The sequence below is a fragment of the Neofelis nebulosa genome, chromosome 11 (assembly GCF_028018385.1).
Source record: "Neofelis nebulosa isolate mNeoNeb1 chromosome 11, mNeoNeb1.pri, whole genome shotgun sequence".
Lineage (NCBI taxonomy): Eukaryota > Metazoa > Chordata > Mammalia > Carnivora > Felidae > Neofelis > Neofelis nebulosa.
In genome coordinates, this window is record NC_080792.1 from 47,205,076 (window position 1) to 47,226,912 (window position 21,837).

Below are 21,837 nucleotides of genomic sequence, written 5' to 3' on the forward strand. Positions count from 1 at the left end.
CCAGTTATACGGGAAGCCAGTTAATACATGGTGGTGGTGGTAGGGTATGGATTCATCCCCTCCTTCATGAGCTGGCAGGACTCCAGGAGGAAGCTCTATCACTTGGGCAGAGTGGGCTCTAGAATGTGCTTCTGTAGTTACTGTGGGAAGACAGACCTTCTGGTAGCCAAGGAGACCATGGAAGGGATGCAGCCTACCCCAAACATCAGAGAGAACAGAGGTAGATTTCAGGCCGAAAATATAGAGAAGGAGGACATGCCATAACTCCACATGGGCTGCTTTAGTTGTTAAATGTTTGTGTTCTGAGTCTGGTCACACTCCAAAACCAGCTCCACTAATCACCGGAAGTACAGATGGCAAGGACCCATGAGGTCACCTAACCGAGCCTGGCCAGCTGACCATCCGTCTCCAACAGCACTTTCTAGGCCTTTCCCCCCCCCCCCCCATCTAGTGTACATATCCCAGAGGACTGTGCTTTGCTCCATCCTTCAAGAACCAATTCCAGAAGCCGCTCACAATACGTTTTAGACCAAACACGCAGCCGGGGTGGGGAGTTATTTTTAATTTTCCAAAGCACCACACAGAAGCCTGGTGTCAGGAAAAATTGCTGAGGACCCTCTCCTCCTCAGATGGCACCATCCCACCCTGAGGTCTTAAGTTGGTCAAGCATCTTAAGCACATTCATCTGGAGAGCGAGCTCCTTCTAAGCAAAGCTGCTGTCCAAGCAGCCTCACAGAAAGCTTATTTCTCAATCCAGTTTGCCTGATTACCACCCTTCCTGGGATTAGAGTGATCATTTATGTGCACAAAGAGTTAGCCACAGGATGTTTGTCACAGTGTTGTTTATGGTTAGGAAAAATTCACAACTAATCTCAATGTTCAGTAATAGAATATTGGTTAAATAAATCATGAATAAGCCATACAAATGTAGAGAATATTATGAAGCTATTAAAAATAATACACCGTAAGAGTACTAAGGACATACTGTTCATCACACTGTTAAGTGAAAAAGACAGATTACAAACAGTACGTAGAGTGTACTTTCGTTCTCTGTCTACTTTTCTAACACACCTGCATGAAGAACAGAATATTGACATAATTGTTTCTTAGTAAAGAACTGAACAGTACTATTTCCTTTCCAGCTACTTTTCCTACAATGACTTTGTGTTACTTTTGCAATTAGATACAGAAATGTTACTCAAAAGCATTAAATTGTGCTTCCTTTTGACACGCATACTACATTTCCCACATTCATCATTAACAGAATCCCTGTAACAGGAAGAAAGGGAAAGACAATTTGCCCCTTTCCTCCTAGCTGACTGCTGGGTAGCTTGCTGCTCAGGCAGTTCATGTACTAAACGGACACCCAGAAGCTCGAAAGGGTGAATGTCCTTCCCACTGCAGAGATCATCGGGACTAAGGAGTTTCATGCTCATCTGAGGATACAAGAACACTCGCCCAGGTTTTCCCTCTGTAGCATCACATGTTCATCCAGAAAGGATCTTATTTATAGAAGGCCTGTTGGTATCTTCTGCAACATACATCTTCCCTGTAAAGGGGAGACTGAGATCTAGAGGGGCCAAGTGTCTTATCCTTGCATATACAAGAAATGTTGGCTGAGCCAGGGTAGAACCCTGAGATGGACTCTAACTCCCTCAGTCTCCAATGTCCTGTCCCTCCCTTGGGTTGCCCACCAAACTCCTACTCGTACCTCATGGCCTAACCATCACCTTCCTAGTGAATTCTCCCAAACTCCCTAAGCAGAGTTGGTCTTGCTTCTCTCTGTATCCCTTATACATAATCCAAATTGTGCATTAAAATTTTTTTAATGTTTTATTTATTTTTGAGAGAGAGAGAGAGACAGAGTGTGAGTGGGGGAGGGGCAGAGACAGAGGGAGACACAGAATCCAAAGCAGGTTACAGGCTCTGAGCTGTCAGCACAGAGCCCAATGCAGGGTCTGAACCCGTGAGCCATGAGATCATGACCTGAGCCGAAGCCGGACACTTAACTGACTGAGCCACCCAGGCGCCCTTCAAATGATGCATTTTTGATATTATATTGCCATTATTTGACCTTGAGACTGGCTCTCTTACTGGACTGGAGGGCAGGGTTTATCTCTTTGCATTCCCAGTGGCTGGTATACTGCAATCATTTAATAATAATCACAAAGATTTAAAGGCATTACAAAGCTATAATCTGCCACTGTTTCTAAGAGTTAGGAGGCAAATGGAGACATTGCACACTCCTGACCATGAGAGAGTGTGCTGCTGTCTCCTGGAGTTTCCAGAGAGCCTTGACTGGCCCCTGAGGGGAGGCAAGCCCAGGAACAAACTCTGGGCCCCTCGAGTTTGGGGAATGAGCTCAACACAGCTCATTACTCTCCCCATTCTTCCAATAGAGACAAGGAGAGGAGTCCCCCTGGTGACCCTGGCCTGTTTGCAGTTTCTCAGGAGACTGGAGCAGGGAGCCTATGATATACTCGAACAAGTGACAGCAGCAGGGTGACCCAAGAGCCCAGGGGGTGGTGCCTGGGCAGGGACAATGGCACTGCTCAGCAGCGTGCAGGAGAGTCCTGAGGGCATGGCCATTGGACTGAGCTTTCGGGGAGCCACCAGTGGGGAGGTGGTGACAGACAATTTAGATGAGGGACGACACTCATCAGGTGCCCCCCTGCCCAGGGCTGGGAGCACCACATCAGCAAGGGTGTCAACAGTTTATCTGGGATCCACTTATCCTGTGGCAGACCAGCCCCATCTCACCACCTGTCAGGAGCAGGTGGGGCAGATGCTTGAGGAAGAGTGGGACGACGATTCTCTTTAGACAGGAGAGCAGACATACCTCTTTCCTTTTCCCTCTGCACCAGTCTCTTGAGTGGAGCCTCCCTCCCTCCCAGTCTCAGCTTGCGCACACCTCCTAGGGGAGATCATCCCTGAGCCCCTGTGACTGGCATGGCTTGTCCTTTAAAAAAAAAAAAAAAAAAGATTTACTTATTTTGAGCAAGTGAACAAGAGAGAGAGAGAGAGAGAGAAAGCACAAGCAGGGAGGGGCAGAGAGAAAGAGAGAGTATCCCAAGTAGGTTCTGCACTGTCAGCACAGAGCCCAATGCAGGGCTCGATCCTGCAGACTGTGAGATCATGACCTGAGCTGAGATAAAGAGTCAGACACTTAACCAACTAAGCCATCCAGGTGCCCCTGACTGTCCTTCTTAAGGCCCCTTCATTACCATATGTTCTGTAATAGTCTGTTTATTTGCCTGTTTTTCTTAGATTGTAAACACATACAGGCAGGTACCATATCCATATCTCCAATATCCACCACAGTTCCTGGTACATAATCAGTGACCAATGAATATCGACAAGTGAACCAGTGGATGGATGGCAAAAGAACTTTGTAAGTTGAAAGCCACCATTATTATCATTATATGTTATTATTTGGAACATTATAGCACAGGGAGCAAGCACATGTTTTTTCTTTTTATTTCTCTCCATTCATATGCATATTACACGTACCCAATCGATCATAGGACCAAGAATTTAAGAATACTTTAATTAAATTAAACTCAAAAAACATTTACTGGGTACCTACTAACTGACAGCCACTTTTTAAAGTACTAGGATATGTCAATGAATGAAACAATGTGCACTCTGATAAAATATGTCAGTTTACTAATTTCTTTGAAAAAACCCTCTATACAGCCAGGGCAATTATCTCACACTTTAAGTCACACTTTAAGTATTTAGAGTTAGACTCCTTAAAATTCTGTTTTGATTCAGACATTTGCAGGAGTAGAGTTCATCATGGAATCTTGAAAGGCAAACCAATTGGGAGACAATTTGTCCTTCACTATAGCAAAGACAGTGACTTTCCATAGATGACATTGATTGTCATGGTCCCCAGGAGGCATCTCTTTGCAAAACCACTGGACATACACTCTTGACTTTCAATGTTCTCCTCAGATGTGAGTATAAACAAATGGGTTCTCTTTTTTACCTGTATGTTTAACTTGTACCACATGAGGGCTGAGTTCATCTTTTTTTTTTCCTAACAATGGAAATACAGCTTCTGTGAACGTCATCTTGAGTTTATCATCCAGCTTTTTTTTTTTTAATGTTTATTTATGTTTTGAGAGAGGGAGACAGACAGACAGACAGACAGAGTGTGAGTAGGGGAATGGTAGAGAGAGAGGGAGACACAGAATCTGAAGCAGGCTCCAGGCTCTGAGCTGTAAGCACAGAGCCCGACGTGGGGCTCAAACCCACAAACCATGAGATCATGACCTGAACTGAAGTCAGATGCTCAACCGACTGAGCCACCCAGGCGCTCCTGTCATCCAACTTTTAAAGAAACAGACTGAATTTCATATTTTCCCCTCCCCTGGCTAAGATAAGGACACTCCCTATCTGTTGGTTGCCTTTCCATCCAGAGGGTCCATCCACTGAGATCACTAAATCCCTTCCAGTGAGTCAGTTAGCTTTGGGTACAAATGAAAATTCCATTCTACTCTTGTTGAATAAAGATATAATCCAATTATTCATGGTTTACCTGTGTAAAACTAGTCAAAAGGAAGGCAAGGCTGAGGATTATAAATGTTCTGTGATCATTTTTATCACTACCAGGGAAAATGATTGAAAGGACCTGTTCTGCTCTTAGCAGATGAGTAGCACCATCCTACCATGTAGAGTCAAGTCACCCTGAATTTGTTGCTAATGTGTGTCCAGACCTGGGGCAGGCCCATCCACCCTAGAAGAGTCAAAACAAGATGACACAGTGGCTGCTCTCAAAAAGGGAATCACACTTTTTGAGAAAAACCCAAATTAAATAGTTGAACAACTAAGGGTTGCTAAAAGACATGGGGAGGTAACTGTAAGTATTTGGAAAGAAAGCAAGAAGAGATGCCTGGGCTGAGGTAACTCCCAGCAGACCTCACAGAGCAGATCGGACTGGAAGACAGACCTTGAAGATGGAGAGGTTTGGACTATAGTGAGCTTTGAAAGGAGGGTGAGCAAGAACATGGTCAGAAGAGATCTCTGATAGGGAGAGTGAGAACATCATTCAGGCTGCCATGGATGGATCCTGTGCAAAAGGAATTGGAAATAAGTTCAGAAAAGAGAGTTTAAGTCAAACTGTGGATGCCACTAAATACTGGGCTGAGGAGTTTAGGTTTCATCCGCTATGCAACCCAAAGTCATTGTCAAGTCATGAATGGAGGAGTGGCTAGAGAAATATTCATTAGGCAGGAGCCTTCACAATGGGCTAGAAAAGAGAGTTGAGCTTTTTAAAACAATCAGTCAGAGAGAAAGAGCTGTTAATGTTTGGTTGGAGTCACAGTATTGTGATTTGAAAAAAAAATTGATGCATTAAGAAAATTAAAAATTAGGATTGATTAAGGATATATATGACAGGATAAAATAAAACATAATTCTAGAAGGGCAAACAACAATCTCCAAAAACACAGTACTTGCAACATTCATAGCATAACCTCAGTAAAATTTACCAAAGAGAAGAAAAAGAAAAAGAAACCCACACAAATCAATAATAAAATATAACAACTTAGGGGAGCCTGGGTGGCTCAGTTGGTTAAGCAACCGACTTCAGCTCAGGTCATGATCTCATGGCTCTGTGTTCAAGCCCCATATCGGGCTCTGTGCTGACAGCTCAGAGCCTGGAGCCTGCTTTATATTCTGTGTCTTCCTCTCTCTCTGCCCCTCTCCCTCTTGCTCTCTCTCTCTCTCTCTCAAAACGAAATAAACAATTTAAAAAATTTTTTTAAATAGAACAAATTAGAAAAATGGACAAAGAATATGAACAGGAACATTTCCACAGAAATCTAAAAGTCTATTGAACATATGAAGCCATATTTAGCCACACAAAGGTATGCAAATTAAAAAAAACAAGTTATTATTTTTGCCTATTGATTTGGGTGAAGATAATGATAACTGTTCATTATAATACCTAGCATCTGAAGGGTATACAGTGTTTATTGGAAGATAAATGGTATATCCTTTCTGGACAGAGCAGTTTGGCAATATCAAAAATCTAACAAATGTATTTATTCACCTTGAGCCCAGCTTTTCTACTTATCATGAGTCATGTCTCATGTATATACATGTTTCAAAGCCTTACTCATAGGTGATATAATTGAAAATAATCTAAAGGTCCAATAAGAAGATGTTGGGTATAAAAAGTATGGAATATTGTATAGACATTAAAATCAGTGAAGAAAAATCTTTAATGCATGGGAAAATGTGCATAACATATTCTTAAATTAAAAAGGCAGATTATAATCAGCTTGCATAATATGTTCCTAACTTTTAAAAATCTGTATTTATAAACAATATGTAGACTTTGGATTCTAATTCAAACAAGCAAACTGTAAAAAGACATTTTTAAGACAGAGAAAACCAAACACAGTCTCAGATGAAATTGAGTATTTGTTGTTAATTTTTTCAGGAATGAAAATGACGTTTTAGTTATGTTTTTAAAAAGCTTTTGGTGTTGGAGATACATACAGAAGTGTTACAGGGTGAAATTATATGAAATATATGGGATTTGCTTTACAAAACTCAAAAATAAAGACAATTAGATTTAAAAAATGACAAAATGCTCATAAGTATTAATTATATAGTTCTCTCTATTTTGAAAATTCCCATAATAAAAATTCTAACTAAAAAAGGAAGGAAGAACCCTGCCACACTTTAAAAATAATGTATGTGTGGGGTGCCTGGGTGTCTCAGTCAGTTAAATGTCCAACTTCAGCTCAGGTCATGATCTCACAGTTCATGGGTTCGAGCCCCGCGTTGGGCTCTGTGCTGACAGCTTGGAGCCTGAAGCCTGCTTGGGATTCTGTGTCTCCCTCTCTCTCTCTGCTCTTCTCCCACTCATGCTCGGTCTCTTTCTGTCGCTCAAAAATAAATAAACATTAAAAAATTTTTTTAAAATAATGTATGTGTATGCAGATAAAAAGGTAGAAATAATACATGCTAAAAGAATTACAATTTACTGGTTAGATAAATAGCTGATTTTTAAAATACTTGGTTTTTTGATAAATATGTCTTTTGTATTTCTACCATGAATATACAATACTTTTAAAATCAAATAAGGAATTCTAAATTCTCTTTTTTAAGCCTCATAATTTTGACTTTAAAGAAGTAAAGGAAATGATCACACCAATAGCTGAAATGGAGGAGATGAGAACCAGAGAGGGTTTGGGAAGGAAACACTCAAAAGAGGACTTAAACAAGTGGTGGTGATGGTGGATATCTGAACAGAGTCCTGAACTCAATGAGAAAAGGATGCTGCGATGAAGGAGTTAGGGAAGGCAGGGGCTCTAAGTTTAACCCTTAGAAGTATACAGATATTCTATATAACACCTTTGCAAGTCTACCTTGGGAACAATGGTTTTGAAAACTGAAGTTGGTTTTTTCTCTCATTCATTTATTCCACATGGTCCAGGTACGGTTCTAGATGCTGGGAGCACAGTGGTGAAATAGAGACATTTGACTATGTCTTCGTGGACTTACAAACAAGCAGCAGAGAGAGATATTAGACCCCAAACTACACAGTAAATTGTAATAACTATTATAAAGGAGAAGTACAAGGTACCAGGAGAGCCTGTAACAGAAAGATTTGACTTAGTTCTCTGGCGTTTTGGGAAACTTTCCTAAGGAAGTTTTGTTCCTGAAGGATAAACAGGAGTTTAGCAAAGAATGGGGCAGGAACATTCAGACCAAGGGACGAGTTCACCCAAAGGTCTTGATGCTGAAAAGAGAAACATGATCATTTGAGGGACAAAGAGAAAGTCAGTGTGTCAGGAGCAGAAAGTGGGGGAGAAAGGGGTATAAGATGAAATTGGAAAGGGACACCATGAAGAACATGCAGAGACTTCTGGGCTATGATGAAGATCGCTACTATGACTATATTTTATTCTAAGTGAATGGGGAGACCAGTAAAGGAGTTCATGTATGGGGATGGTCACTGCAGTGCAAAGCATCTGAAGAAAGGTCATGCCAAAAGTATTGAGAAGCTTATTGATCAGTCAAGATGGAAGAAGTCGGTGCTTTGGACTGGAGTAGTGGCCATGGAGACAGAAAGAAGTGGGCAGATCAAAAAATTTTTTAATTTCCTGAGGGAGAAGATGAACTGACAAAGGGGACTGAGAAGCAACCAGAGCAGCAGGAAGATGATCAGGGAAGCAGCATCAAGGAAGGCATGTTCTTCTGGAAGGAAGGAGTGGTCAAGGAGGTTGGTTGCTGGAGTGGTATACATGGGAATTAGCAAAATGCAAGTCACTGGTGACTTTGCAAGGGCAGTTGGGTCAAGAGGTGAGGTGGAGGTGAGATTGGATAGGTCAAGATGGACCTAGATGCTGAGATGTTTATTGGAAAGCAAGAAGAAAAAGATGAAAGGGGGAGTTTTTAAAGATGGGAGAAACTTGAACTTGTATATAGGAATAATCCTGGAAAGAAAATGGGTTGCAAACCAGGAGAAGTGGTGGTATAAGGGTTGTCAGAAGTAAGAGGAGATGGGATTCAGAGCTCAGTGGGAGACTGTCCTAGGCAGGAGGCATACTTCCCTTGACTTGACAGGGGGCAAAGAAGCGAGATGGATGGAAGTCAGGAGGGGTTGTAGATCTACTGGCAAGAGCTTAAGGGAATTCCTCTCTTTTTCTATTTTAAGTTTTTTAAAAATGTTTATTTATTTATTTTTTTTTATTTTTTTTTTTTTAAATTTTTTTTTTTTCAACATTTTTTATTTATTTTTGGGACAGAGAGAGACAGAGCATGAACGGGGGAGGGGCAGAGAGAGAGGGAGACACAGAATCGGAAACAGGCTCCAGGCTCCGAGCCATCAGCCCAGAGCCCGACGCGGGGCTCGAACTCACGGACCGTGAGATCGTGACCTGGCTGAAGTCGGACGCTTAACCGACTGCGCCACCCAGGCGCCCCTGTTTATTTATTTTTGAAAGAAAGACAGACACAGAGAGAGAGAGCACGTGCACATGAGTGGGGGAAGGGCAGAGAGAGAGGGAGGCACAGAATCTGAAGCAGGCTCCAGGCTCTGAGCTGTCAGCACAGAGCCCAACGTGGGGCTTGAAATCATGAACTGTGAAATTATGACCTGAGTCGAAGTCTGACACTTAACCAACTGAGCCATCCAGGTGCCCCAAGGGAATTCCTTTCTGACTCCTTTATGTTTTCTCAGAAGTGTAGGGATAGTTGTGTTCGGTGTGTGTGGTCTTTGTGGAGTGTGCATGTGCACGCATGTGTGCTCTAAAAGCAGAGTGAGAGGAAGGATGGTTGGAAGAGATGGTTTGAAATAATCATGGCCCACAGCAGGGAAGCAAATCAGCTAGAGAAATCTGAGTCAAAGTCAAGCTCAACTGAGTTCCAAATGTGAACGAATGACAAGGTGAGGGGAAGTCCACTTCTAAAGTCATGATAGAACAACAACTAGAGCTGCAGGTGGGCCAATAACATCACTGCTGGAGGCTGGACCAGCAGAATAGAAAGAATGGTGAGGAGGGCCGGGGCTTCTCCAAGGTATAGCATGCATGCCGGTCACTCTGAGTACTCACAGTGCAGCAACTCATCTAACCCTAACCACAACCCTATGGGGTGGATACTCTTATTTCTCTGTGATAGCCGTGGAGACACAGGGTTATACCCCTTGCCCAAGGTCAGACAGCTTGCAAGTAGAAGCAACAGAGGTCAAACCCCCTTTACTCTGCAGCACTCTGGGAGTCTCCAGGACTGCAAGAGGCCTGGGGGACACCGGATATTCATTTTATAATTGTACTATTAATCAATTTCAAATAAAATCAAGCTTCTTCCCAAACTCCCTATCCCTTTCCTGTTTTTTAAAGTGTATTTATTTATTTTGAGAGAGAGTGTGTTCACATGCATGCACACACAAGAAGCAGAGGAGGGGCAGAGGGAGAGGGAGAGAGAGAATTCCAAGCAATCTCTGTGCTGTGAGTGCAGATCCTGATCCAGGGCTCGATCCTACGAACCGTGAGATCATGACCTGAGCCGATATCAAGAGTCGGAGGCTTAACCGACTGAGCCACACAGGTGCACCCCCCAACACTTCCTGTTTTATTTTCCTCCAGAGTACTTACCAATCTCCACTATACTCCTATCATTTGCTTATTTACTTTGCTTAGGATCTGACTTCCTCCAGTTTTTCAACCTTAGCCACTCGTGTCTGGCTTCCCTGCTCCTCTCTCAACATTTTTAATTCATGGTGCCTATGTCCCTCCTAACAACCAAAGATGGAGCCATAAGCAGATCCAAGACCCATTACTATGAAATTATCTCTGGATGCACATTTTGATGTCATGAGGGTGTTAACTCCTTGCAAAAATGCAGCCATTCTCATGAAGCACTTGCATTTGGATCCCGTCGCTAACACTTACTGTTCGTATGACTGTCAACTATTTCATCTCTGAGCAGAGCTTCCCACCTGTAAAATGGGCATAGTAATCCCTACTCATAACGCTGTTGACAGGGTTAATGTAATTTTATACTGTGTCCCTGGTGCACGGATAGTACTTGATAAATAAATAACATTTTTCCAGCCCTTCCCTTACTCACTGTTTGGCCTGCTGTTACCAGCTCCCCAAATAATGTGACCAGGGACTCCTCGCTCATTTCTTTTTTACTGCCCCAGAACAAAGGGAACATAATCAAGAGTAGAAACATTATTTGATATCTGCTTCAAACGTGGGCTGTGTTTGATGTGTGATGCTGATGTGTGATACTCGATCTATTAGATATTAGTATTAGACTGCCGGCTTTGTGCTGTTTATATTGGTAACATGACCCTGACCAGATTCCCAGCTGTGAGCATTAAAATGTGGGCTTTCAGTTGTTGCTGTTTTTTTTTTTCCTCCTACTGCCAGGATGAGGTTGAATGAACATCCAATGTAACAGCCTTCAGCTGAGTGTGCTGAGCTTATAAAATTCAAAAATCAGGGTCTAGGGAAATTTTTGCACCTCGAGTTGCCTCCCCACCTCCAGACTACCTCAAGGCACTCCTTGGATTCTGTTTCTTAGGTTGAATTCATGACCCTTACCCTGGACCCGCCCATCTGAAAACTCGCAGACCCTGCTTACTGATGAAGGAAAGAGGCCAGGCAGGAGAAGACTGGAGAGAGGATTTGTAGAGGACAAAGTGGGGCAGGTTAGGGCTCCCAGTAATGACAAGGATAGGAAGAAGAATGAGGAGGAGGCCGACTAGGGAAGGGTGGAATGAGGAAGGGGAAGAGGAGGAGAAAGAGAAAAGGTAGGAAAAAAAGACGGATAAGCAGACCTAGTATGTACTGAGCATTTGATACATACCCTGAGGTTCTCAACCCACTTCATTTCATTTTCTCAGCAATCCTATAAAGTAGGTCTTTTTGTACCATAAATATAGGTCTCCGTCCTGCTACTCCTGTCCTTTCCCCCAAACAATTCTGGGCATCAAACAGGTTTTTCCACCCTGCAGAATAAAACCCAACCTCTGCAGCTTGCCATTCAAGGTTCTGCGTAAACAGGTCCCCACGGGTGAGGGCACCACGCAGCACCAGCCGAACCCAGATTCCTCTGAGAGTAAAAGCAAGTGCCATTTTCAATTATGCTGGGGAAACAGATGAAAACCCAGACTGCCATGGGCTAACTGGGATGAACGGTCACTCCTTGTGTTCATCCTGTGCTGCCCACTTGCTGAGTTACCACGTTCCCCGAAGCCGACCCTGCCGTGTCGTGTAGGTGGAAGACTAACCAGACCCCACCTGCCCCATTCCAACCTGGAAAACTCATTCTTCAACATCTGGCTCAGAAGCAACCGTCTCTGGGAAGGTCATGCCCTGTTTTCAAAGTCAGTTTGCAGAGCAGTTGGCGCCCCCTTGTTGAACCCATGGGTTCAAATCCCAGCTCCACCATCTGCATGCTCCATGTGCTTGGGCGACTCACTCAAGTTCTCTATGTCTTGGCTCCCTTTTTTTGTAACGTTGAGATAACAGAACCTTCTTCACGCGGTGGCTTTGACGACTAAGTTCACAAGAGCACGGGGCTGCCGGTGGAAACGTGCTGCACACTGACTGGGGACGTCAGACACCAGCACCCACTCACACACCTGTGCGCACCTGAATCCCACCTGGAAGGCACATATTTTGTCCTTTGAGGACCAATAGAAATTGTATATGTGCTGCCGAAGCGAGCACACCAATAGAAATTGTCAAGTGGAACATTAAATGCTAAAGAGTTCGCAGGTCATTTTGTCCAACATAACCCCCAGTTTTTATTATGGTGATTTTGACTTCATCTTAATCAATACAACACGTTAAAATTTCTAAGATCCCTCTAGGACTCAAGTAATTCTATAAGCTATCCCACGTAGGCTTCTTGCTGGCAGGAGTGTGGGATGTGGGTTGGTCTCAGAATGCCTTCTATAAATAAGCAGCATAGGCTTCTATCCGTGTGATGCTATTTCGGAGTTCAGTAACATTTATTTTACCTAAGACCTGCCTTATTAAAGTGCTAATACTCCTGAGGTAGGTAACTGATCTTTTCTATCTTCAGTTATTTTTCCCTTAGTGTGAATGCTTTTCAAATCCTTTTTGAATTTTTTTTTTCAACGTTTTTTATTTATTTTTGGGACAGAGAGAGACATAGCATGAACGGGGGAGGGGCAGAGAGAGAGGGAGACACAGAATTGGAAACGGGCTCCAGGCTCCGGGCCAACAGCCCAGAGCCTGACGCGGGGCTCGAACTCACGGACCGCGAGATCGTGACCTGGCTGAAGTCGGACGCTTAACCGACTGCGCCACCCAGGCGCCCCATCAAATCCTTTTTGAGCAAAGGTATGAGAGAGGATACCGGATATTCCTAAGGGTTGGAAGTAGGAACAGCAAAGGCTAGGAAGGAGCATGGAAAAGCAGGGGTTCCGATGTCAAAGATGAATTCTGTCCGCATCATGCCTGCGCTCAGAGCAAAACACCCCTGCAGGGGGCATAATGCTAACCGCCCAGGCTAGGCTGAGTCTTCGCTGGAAGTGGCCAGATAACCACCCCAGCCCCCCCGCCCACACCCCCCAGACATGCACACACACTCATTTCCAGTCATCTGCCTGTCTCAGGTCCAGGCTAACTGGGACTTTTGCTGCTGTTGTTGTCATTCTCTGGCTGTCATTTTGAGGCTTTCCCCCCACAGATTTTAATTGAGTGTTCCAGAGGGGAGAGATTTCCAGCATTTAGTTTTGAACTTTTGCCTCACATTGTGACCAATTAAAATATGACTAACCACAGAACACACTTCTTCTTTTTCTTCAAGCATCACCCCCAACAGAGAGAATGGAGCTAGAACGCCATATTATTATTTTCCATGCTGTTTGACTTAAATCAGAGAAAAGTTTCTTGTTGGTGGTGGTGTTTTTTGTTTTTGTTTTTGTGTTTTTTTTTGGTAAAGTTCTTTGACAACTTTTCGACAACCTCATTTGGTCTTTTTCCCCCGTTCCACGTATATACGGGGCAGAATTCTTTAATGTCTGCTTTCTCTCCAATGCTTATGTCAAACTTCTTTATGAAATATAGAGCCATGATCCCCACTGCATGACTGAAAGCCAAGCCATGGTGGATGGTTTTAAAGATGATACTAATATACAGATAGAGGGTGCAAATCCATCTGACCCCAGCCCGATCAGCAGCCCACCACGTCTATCCCCCTGTGGCCTCCTTTCCCTTTCCCCACATCTTTGGCACATCCCTCTGGTTCGCAGTCACCTCTCAGTGAAGTGTCTTCTACTGTGCAAAGAAAATAGAGCACGTCGTTGATGAAGAGCCCAGGGCTTCCCCATTCATGTCTGAAGTGTATCCATGATAGCCCCCTTTCTTCCCTCAACCCTCATCTTCAGGAATTCCTTCGCCTCCTATGCAGCCAATTCCTTTCCTTCCTACCCACCTTTGGCGCCTGGCTAAAAACTATTTCCCCTTCTGTCTCATGCATTTTTATTCTCCCTCTCTCCATCTCTCGAACTGAAAATGCATGCATGATTCTTCCCTCACTCTAACAAACCTGCCTGCCAACTCCTTCCCATCCCCCATGACCCCGTCTTTCTCTTCCAACACCAGACTGCTGGACAGAATAGTCCATGTTCTTTGCTACTACCTCCTCAACTTTGTTCACATATTGACCCACTGAAACTCGGATCCCACCATATGCGATTCTATTGACGGTGTGATAAAGATCCATGGGCTCAGACAAGTCAGGAAAGGACTTGGTAATTAGTACACTGCCCTTGGATTCAGGCAAAGACTTTGGTAATAGGGAAAATGTAGTAAATGAACACAAAAAGCGAAGCTTAAAACTCAGCCGCCCTCTTTTGCTGTGTTTCCTGAGCCAAACCTAGTCTGGAAGTGCCTAGACCCAGAGATGGCACTCAGGAGTGCCCCTTACTGGCAGGTGGGGGCATCAGGGTCCACACCGGTCCTTGACATTGACCCCATGGGAGACAACAAGAGCAGTGGACGAAGACCTGACCTGGCCGCAGGGAGCATGGATCCGGCTGGGAGACAATCAGGCAACAGAGAAGAGCGGGACATACTACTGCTTGCTTCTCTGGGCCTCAGATGCTCACGTGATTGTTTACATGTGCAAAGAAGAAATGGAGGTCTCTACCCTTCTAGAGCTTCCCCCCATTCTTCCCGGTCCTATCCCCTTCCTGTGTGTTCTCCAGTCTGGCTCCTGTTTTTAGTCAAGAGGGCAAGAGCAACGTTCCTCTGGACAACATCACCCGCACCATTTACTGCTGGCAATTGTCTGCTCTCCTCTGCTGGACAGGGTTCTTGACAAACCAGGACGTTAACCCCTTCCCTAGGTCTGAAGAGAAGCATCTTCTTTGTAATCAAGAAGGTGGAAGGATACGACATGCTTATTTCTCTCTTTCCCAGCAACTCATGCCCTTTCTCCTTTGCCACATGAGCACATTCTTTAGGAAGTAACCTCAGAGGGCTACAGCTTCCAATTGAGGTCATGGCCTCTGTGCCAAGTGCCAACCAGTGTCTGCCAGTGCCCGTTCTGATGTGTCTTGGTGGGTGAGCTGAGGCCATCAATTTATCTTACGTGGACCGTGAAACAGCCAACAGATGGCCAGTCATTAGACACGTGGTCACTGCTGACCCAGCCAAGATTTGAACCCATGACCTCCAAGCAAAGGGTGTTCTGTTGCCATAATAATGCCTGAAGGATCTAGGTGCTTTCAAAATCCTTCCTTTTTAGATTAGCACTTTGTAGTTAGTCACTGAGGAAGGAGAAGACACGAAAGAAGGAATGAGTTGAACACCTGCTGTCCTTAAGGGAAAGAGGAAAACTGGGGAGGGGAAACTTGGTCTTGCGCGCCTCAGTGGGTAAAGCTGTTGCTTTTTATTTTTTTTTTTTTTTTTTTTTTTTTTAAATTTTTTTTTTTCAACGTTTTTTATTTATTTTTGGGACAGAGAGAGACAGAGCATGAACGGGGGAGGGGCAGAGAGAGAGGGAGACACAGAATCGGAAACAGGCTCCAGGCTCTGAGCCATCAGCCCAGAGCCTGACGCGGGGCTCGAACTCACGGACCGCGAGATCGTGACCTGGCTGAAGTCGGACGCTTAACCGACTGCGCCACCCAGGCGCCCCAAGCTGTTGCTTTTTAAAGCAGGGTGCCATTTGAAAAGTGGCTGCCTCTTACCATCACTCTGCAGTGCTATTTGAAACACCTGCCTTGGCCTTCGCTCTGCTTCGTTGGTTGTCTTCATTTGCTTGCTTAACAACTGGGGGTGTTTATTCCTTCGTAATAAAATCACTTTCTCGAACAGAATTGTGATAATGAAAGTTAATTCTCTTATTCCCCAAACTCTCAAGAGTTTCAGCCCACTGCTTCATTAATTCACTCTACCCAGCTCTGACGTGGAGAACAAATACTATTGTGTCCATTTTACAGATAAGGAAAGTGGGAAGTTCAAAGGCTTAATGCACTTTGTTTTCCATGTGTCAAGAAATAGTTTTTGCCATCGACAAACCCTGGGGCCTAGGGAAAGCGATTTGTTCAAAGTGTCAATTTTTTCATCTGCAAATAGGAATGATGAAAATTTTGTGAAATAAATGAAGTAACACATAGAGTTTAGTGCACAGTACTTGGCTACGCTGGGCACTGCACATCCCAACCAGTATTGTGCACATCATATAAAATGCGACGTGAGTGATGCCCCCTAGAGTTGTACCATCCACAGCCAGGCCAACCACAGTGTGACACACAACACTTTCTCAGTATTAGCCATCAGTGTTAGTCGGGAAGTTTTTCTTCTGGCAACAGCACAGTAGGTGGTTCAGAACAACGCTGTCTCTGGCCATATGAAACACATGGAAAGGAACATCAGTTTAAGGACATCAGGGAGTTACCAAGGCAGTGAGAGATCATGCTGCCAACATCCCAGAGAGCAAGGAAGCCCACTTAAGGCTGCCTTTCCCCTAGAACGGTGGTTCTCAAACTGTGGGCACTGAGGAGCCAGTGGCACGGGCGAACTTCTTACAACGACAGATCATCAGTCTTCACCCCAGATCTGCTGAGTCTGAAACTCTGAGGTAAGACTCAGAAATCTTCTGTAACAAGCCCTCTCACTGACCCTGATGTACTGTAAGGTCTGAGCCCAGCTGAGAGACCGAGAAGCAGGGCAGGGATTGCGGCAGTCTCAAGGACCTGGGGAGTTAGAACATGATTCTTAAGGTAAAGACCAAACTCCATATTTAACGTGGCTTTCAAGGCTCTGCATAACTTGGGACCCCTACCTACCCCTACCCTCTCTAACTTCATCTAAAATATCACTTTATTTCCTTCTTCTCAACTTGCTCTGGACCCTTAATTCCCTTGTACTTGCCATGTTCCTTCCTGTCACAGGGCCCTTGCATGTGCCCAGAACATTCTCTCTTTCCCCCTTCAGCTAGTTAATACCAATTCATTCCTCTGATTAAGTATTGCTTCCTCAGAAAAGCCTTTGATGATCTCTGCAATTAAATCAAATCCTTCTTATCAGTTTTATGGAAGGTGACCTTCTGTCCCTCTCTTTAGCAGCACTCAGAATAATCTAATTTTATATCTGATTTTTTATTATATGAGTCATGCTTATTTTTGCTGACTACTGTATATTCAGTGCATTTATAGCATAGATTATACTCAATAATTATTCACCGAATAAATTAATAAATACATGACTGATCAGATAAAATATTGTTATTATTATTCCCAAAATGAGAAGATTGGATTTTCTGACACTCAAATAAGAAACATCCCAGAAGAATTCCATACCGGGGACTCTAAGTCAGCATTTCAGGTCACCAATTAACAATAAACTCTTTCCCCTTCCGATATTTGAAACCAGTTAAGAAGTAGACACAAGAGAGAGACTGATGGATATCAAAATATCAACTTAATTACTAATAAATCTGAACTGGAGAGCTATGTTCAACTAATGGCCACAATTGAGTTTCCTAATATATCCCCTTGGATTTGAACTTGTCCGTTCAAACTGCTGGCATCACCTATGCAGGGGCAGATCAAGACCCGTGAAGCTTACTGCATGGAATAACAGAGGTATTTACATCCAGAGGTCAAGCTGCTCCAGAGACTAAAAAGCCAGGGAGAGGCTGGCTGGAGTATGCCTGGAACCTTCTCCCAAACTTACTTACAAAGTAACTCACTATTTTCATGGAAAGGAATGAGTAAGGAGGAAAGAAGTCCAGGAATGCTGCTTCGGAATAAGCTTTCTCAAGGAAATGTGAAGACAAAATAATGGAGATAAATACTAGGGGGACCTTATTCATAGCTAAAAATTTGGTTGTTATAGAAAGTGAGCCAGAGTATGTTTTTTCCCGTTAGTGGGATGAATGCACTCTTTCTACTATTCCCTTTGTTTTTCCTTCCTCAAATGTCATATTATTTAATTGATTGTTATGGCTATGAATTAACACTTTAAATTTTGTCATTGAAAAAAGTTCCCTTACAAATACTTACAACTAGATGCATATGCACATGATACTAATTTCCTGCAGATTTCCTTTTATTTATTTTTTTAATTCTAATTTATTTTAGAGAGAGAGAGAGAGAGAATGAGTGGAGGAAAGTGGCAGGGGGAAAAGAGAGAATCTCAAGCAGGTTCCATGCTCAGCACAGAGCCTGATGTGGGGCTCAGTCCCATGACCCTGGGATCATGATCTGAGCCAAAATCAAGAGTTGGACGCTCAACCAACTGAGCCACCCAGACGCCCCCAATTTCCTTTTTCATGAAATATCATGATATCTGTTACTAGTTCAAAGCATTTGATTAAATTTGTGCATTTTTGAATACATTAGGAATGATTTCAGCTGCAAAAAATAGAATATCCAATTAGCAGTGGCTTAAGTATTAAGGACATTTGATTATCTCATGTACAGGAAGTGGTGAGGTAGTTGCATGTTGACATACTGATTCAACAAAGACACAAAGCAGCCAGGTTCTTCTTGTCCTTCTGTTTACTATATTCAGTATGCTGACTTTTCCTTCTCAAGCTTGTGGTCTCATGATGGCAAAGTGGTTGATATGGGTCTCATACATCTTTTTTTTTTTTTTTTACGTTTATTTATTTTTGAGACAGAGAGAGACAGAGCATGAACGGGGGAGGGGCAGAGAGAGAGGGAGACACAGAACTGGAAGCAGGCTCCAGGCTCTGAGCCATCAGCCCAGAGCCTGACGCGGGGCTCGAACTCACGGTCCGTGAGATCGTGACCTGAGCTGAAGTCGGACGCTCAACCGACTGAGCCACCCAGGCGCCCCGGGTCTCATACATCTTAATGGTATTTAAGACAAGAACAAGTGAAAGGTTCAATATCACTGAGCTTGCTCTTCCAACATTGTGCTTTTTATGGGGATACAAAACACTTCTCAAAAATGTCTAGCGTGCTCGGCAATACAGTATCACGTAGCCACTCCTGGCTGTAATGAAAGCTGAGCAGTGTGTGTCCTGATTTGCTTATATTTAAGATTAAACCACCACGGCTGGGCACATTACTGTGTGCTCTATTAAAATAGAGATCTCATCAGTAAGGAAGAAGGGAGACATTGGAAGGACAATTAACAATGTCTGCCGTAAGTATGTCTGACTCAAACCCATCCCTCAAGTTGTTCCTTACACTATATGAAGCATCATCAATTCTACTGAAGGGCAATAAATAGGTAGAATGGTAGAGTCAAGTCCTGGAGCCATAGGGAATAAGCTCATCTTGCATCTGCTCAATCGTCACAAGATGTGAAAATGTCTCAGGGTAATAAGGACAACAGAAGTAGGGAGGAGAGATTGCTGAGGAAGGCAAGCATGGCCAGAGGAATCTACATGGGTGGAGAGAGCCTTTGACAATGGGTTGAATAGGAGGAGCTAGAGAGGCAGAGTGGAGAACTCCAGGTAAAGAGTAGGGTGGAGGTAGGACGTACAAGGAGCTGCTTCACAGGGGAACACGAGTGCTCACTGGGGAATGAAGGGCGAAAGAGGGACACCTGGGGCCTGAGAGCAGAGGAGCAGAGTACCCAGCTGAACATACTGGAGATTCTTCATGAGGTAGACAGGAGCCCCACAGTTTCATAAGCAGAGCAATGACATGATGCAAGTAGTATTTTAGAAATATTAATTTGGTGGTAGGGGACAGAAAGACCAGAGGGATCGGAGGAGGAGAGACTAGTTGGGAAGCTATTGCCATGTCCACGAGGTGATGGGGGCCTCAGTGAGAGCATTATCATTGGCAATAAAAATGTAGCAGAAAGTGTGGGGATACAAGACATTTTAACCTCATTTCAAGATACCCCCGATCAGAGAAAAAAAAAAAAATAGACCCAGTAATGAATGAAAAACATAGACCCTCATAAGTGGCAGTAGCCAAACATTTAATTGTCACAGTCCCCATTTCAATTGCTCATCTGGAAAAAAAAAAAGTTAATTTTAAATAATGAAGAAAACCATCAGGGGGTTCCACCAAAAGTAATTTTTTAAATCTCAAATCATCATTCCTCTAGTTAGTTACTCGTGGCCTGGTTTCACAGAAATGGGCTGCAGGCATTACAGGAAATGAAGTTTTATTATAGGAAGAGCCAAGACTTCTCTACTTTCACCACTCAAAGGGCATCTGGGTTCCCCACCCAAGAGGAGGCATTGTGCATGGGGAGGTGGGGAGCAGACAAGGGCCTTGCCTGGGTGGCCTGTGTGGATGTGAGAAAGAATCAAAGCTCACGTGGAAGCTGAGAAAGCACAGCCCTTTCAACCAAAGATTCTAAGGATGGTTAAGGCCACGGAGGCCCGGCAGAATCACCACTCCCAGAGAGCCGATGGCCTGCGACGGCCTGCAAGCTGCTGTTAGTTGGATACTCTGTTATTGGCAGGCAAAAACATTCCTAATGCGACAGCTTCTGCTCGTCTTCTCCCACTAAATTCACACCACAGCTCCAGGGGCCTGGAGCAGAGGACACTCTCCAGAGATATGTTGGGTAAGTGCATAAATGAATAAGTGACAGGCATCTTCATTATTTCCATTACGGGTAGTGAGTAAACTGTGGCCTCTGGAACCAGACTACTGTCCAAGTTGTCACTCTGCCCCTTAACCACTCAGAGACCCAAGGCTTCTTTTTGCCAGTTTTCTCATCTGTAAAATTATAGTAGCTCATACTTGGTAGATATGTTTCAAGGACTCAGTGAGATCATGACTGTAAAGTGCTTAGCTCAATGCCTGGTACAGGGTTAGCACCCAATAAATGTTATCACTGTGTTTTTTACAGATGAGGAAACAGTCATCCAAAAGCCTAGAGAATTGGCCCAAGGTCTCACAGATAAATGCTGTGCATGCTTATTTTCACAGACATATCTTTTCTGAACAGTGTGTCAACAAGTCAGCAAATATTTATTAAGTGACCGTGAGGTACAGAGTTCTGAACTAAACATTCAGAATTTATGCTCAAGGATGGGTATAGTTCCTACTTTAGTGGAATTTACTATCTGACAAGGATGTTTAGTTTTTCATGGTCAGCCCGGCTTCACACAAGGCTGGCCTTACAGATAAAAGAGAAAGAAGCCTCTGTGGTACTATTTGGAGGGTCCTAAGAAGGTCACTGTAACAACATACATCAACTGGCATTGGGGATAAACTCAACACAACAGCTTTGTATTGGCCCAAGTTTTGACTTCTGGAGAGTGGATTCACCAAATCAACTCATCTTTCCCCTTCTTTGCAATTCCTCTACAGATAAAATAGTTTCCCTGAGGCCTTTAACTGATGCCTGAAATGTCTCCAGCCAGTGCTAGTCCTAGGAGCGAAGCATTGCTTCTTAGCTAGTAATCTTTGAAATTGCAATTATCCCTGGGAAAGAATGGCTGAAGTCCATGACATATATTTTTAATAAACAAATGTGTGTGTGTGTGTGCGTGTGTGTGTGTGTGTGTGTGTATTTCTCTTATGTCAACTGAATTTCCCTGAAGAGAAGGGCAAAGTTGCCTCTCAGATAGCTAAGATAGCTTGGTCCTTGGGATAGTGTGTTATTCCACACTAACACAGAGTAGAAGGAAGGAATAAGAGGCAGTAGGGATGCCAGATACCCTGTGGGCAGGGCCTGCTCTCTACTCACCTTTCTTCCAATGGAACATGAGCCTCTACCCTCTCTACAAGCCTTCTGCTTTGCTCTACCACTACTGCCATGCTTTGCCCCACTGCTGCCACTGTGTTTTGCCCGTTGGAGCTACACACCACACAACCAAGTGGCAGTGTAGGAGAAGTCTTCCCAGGAGCCACCCTGCTTCCTTGCAAATCTGAAC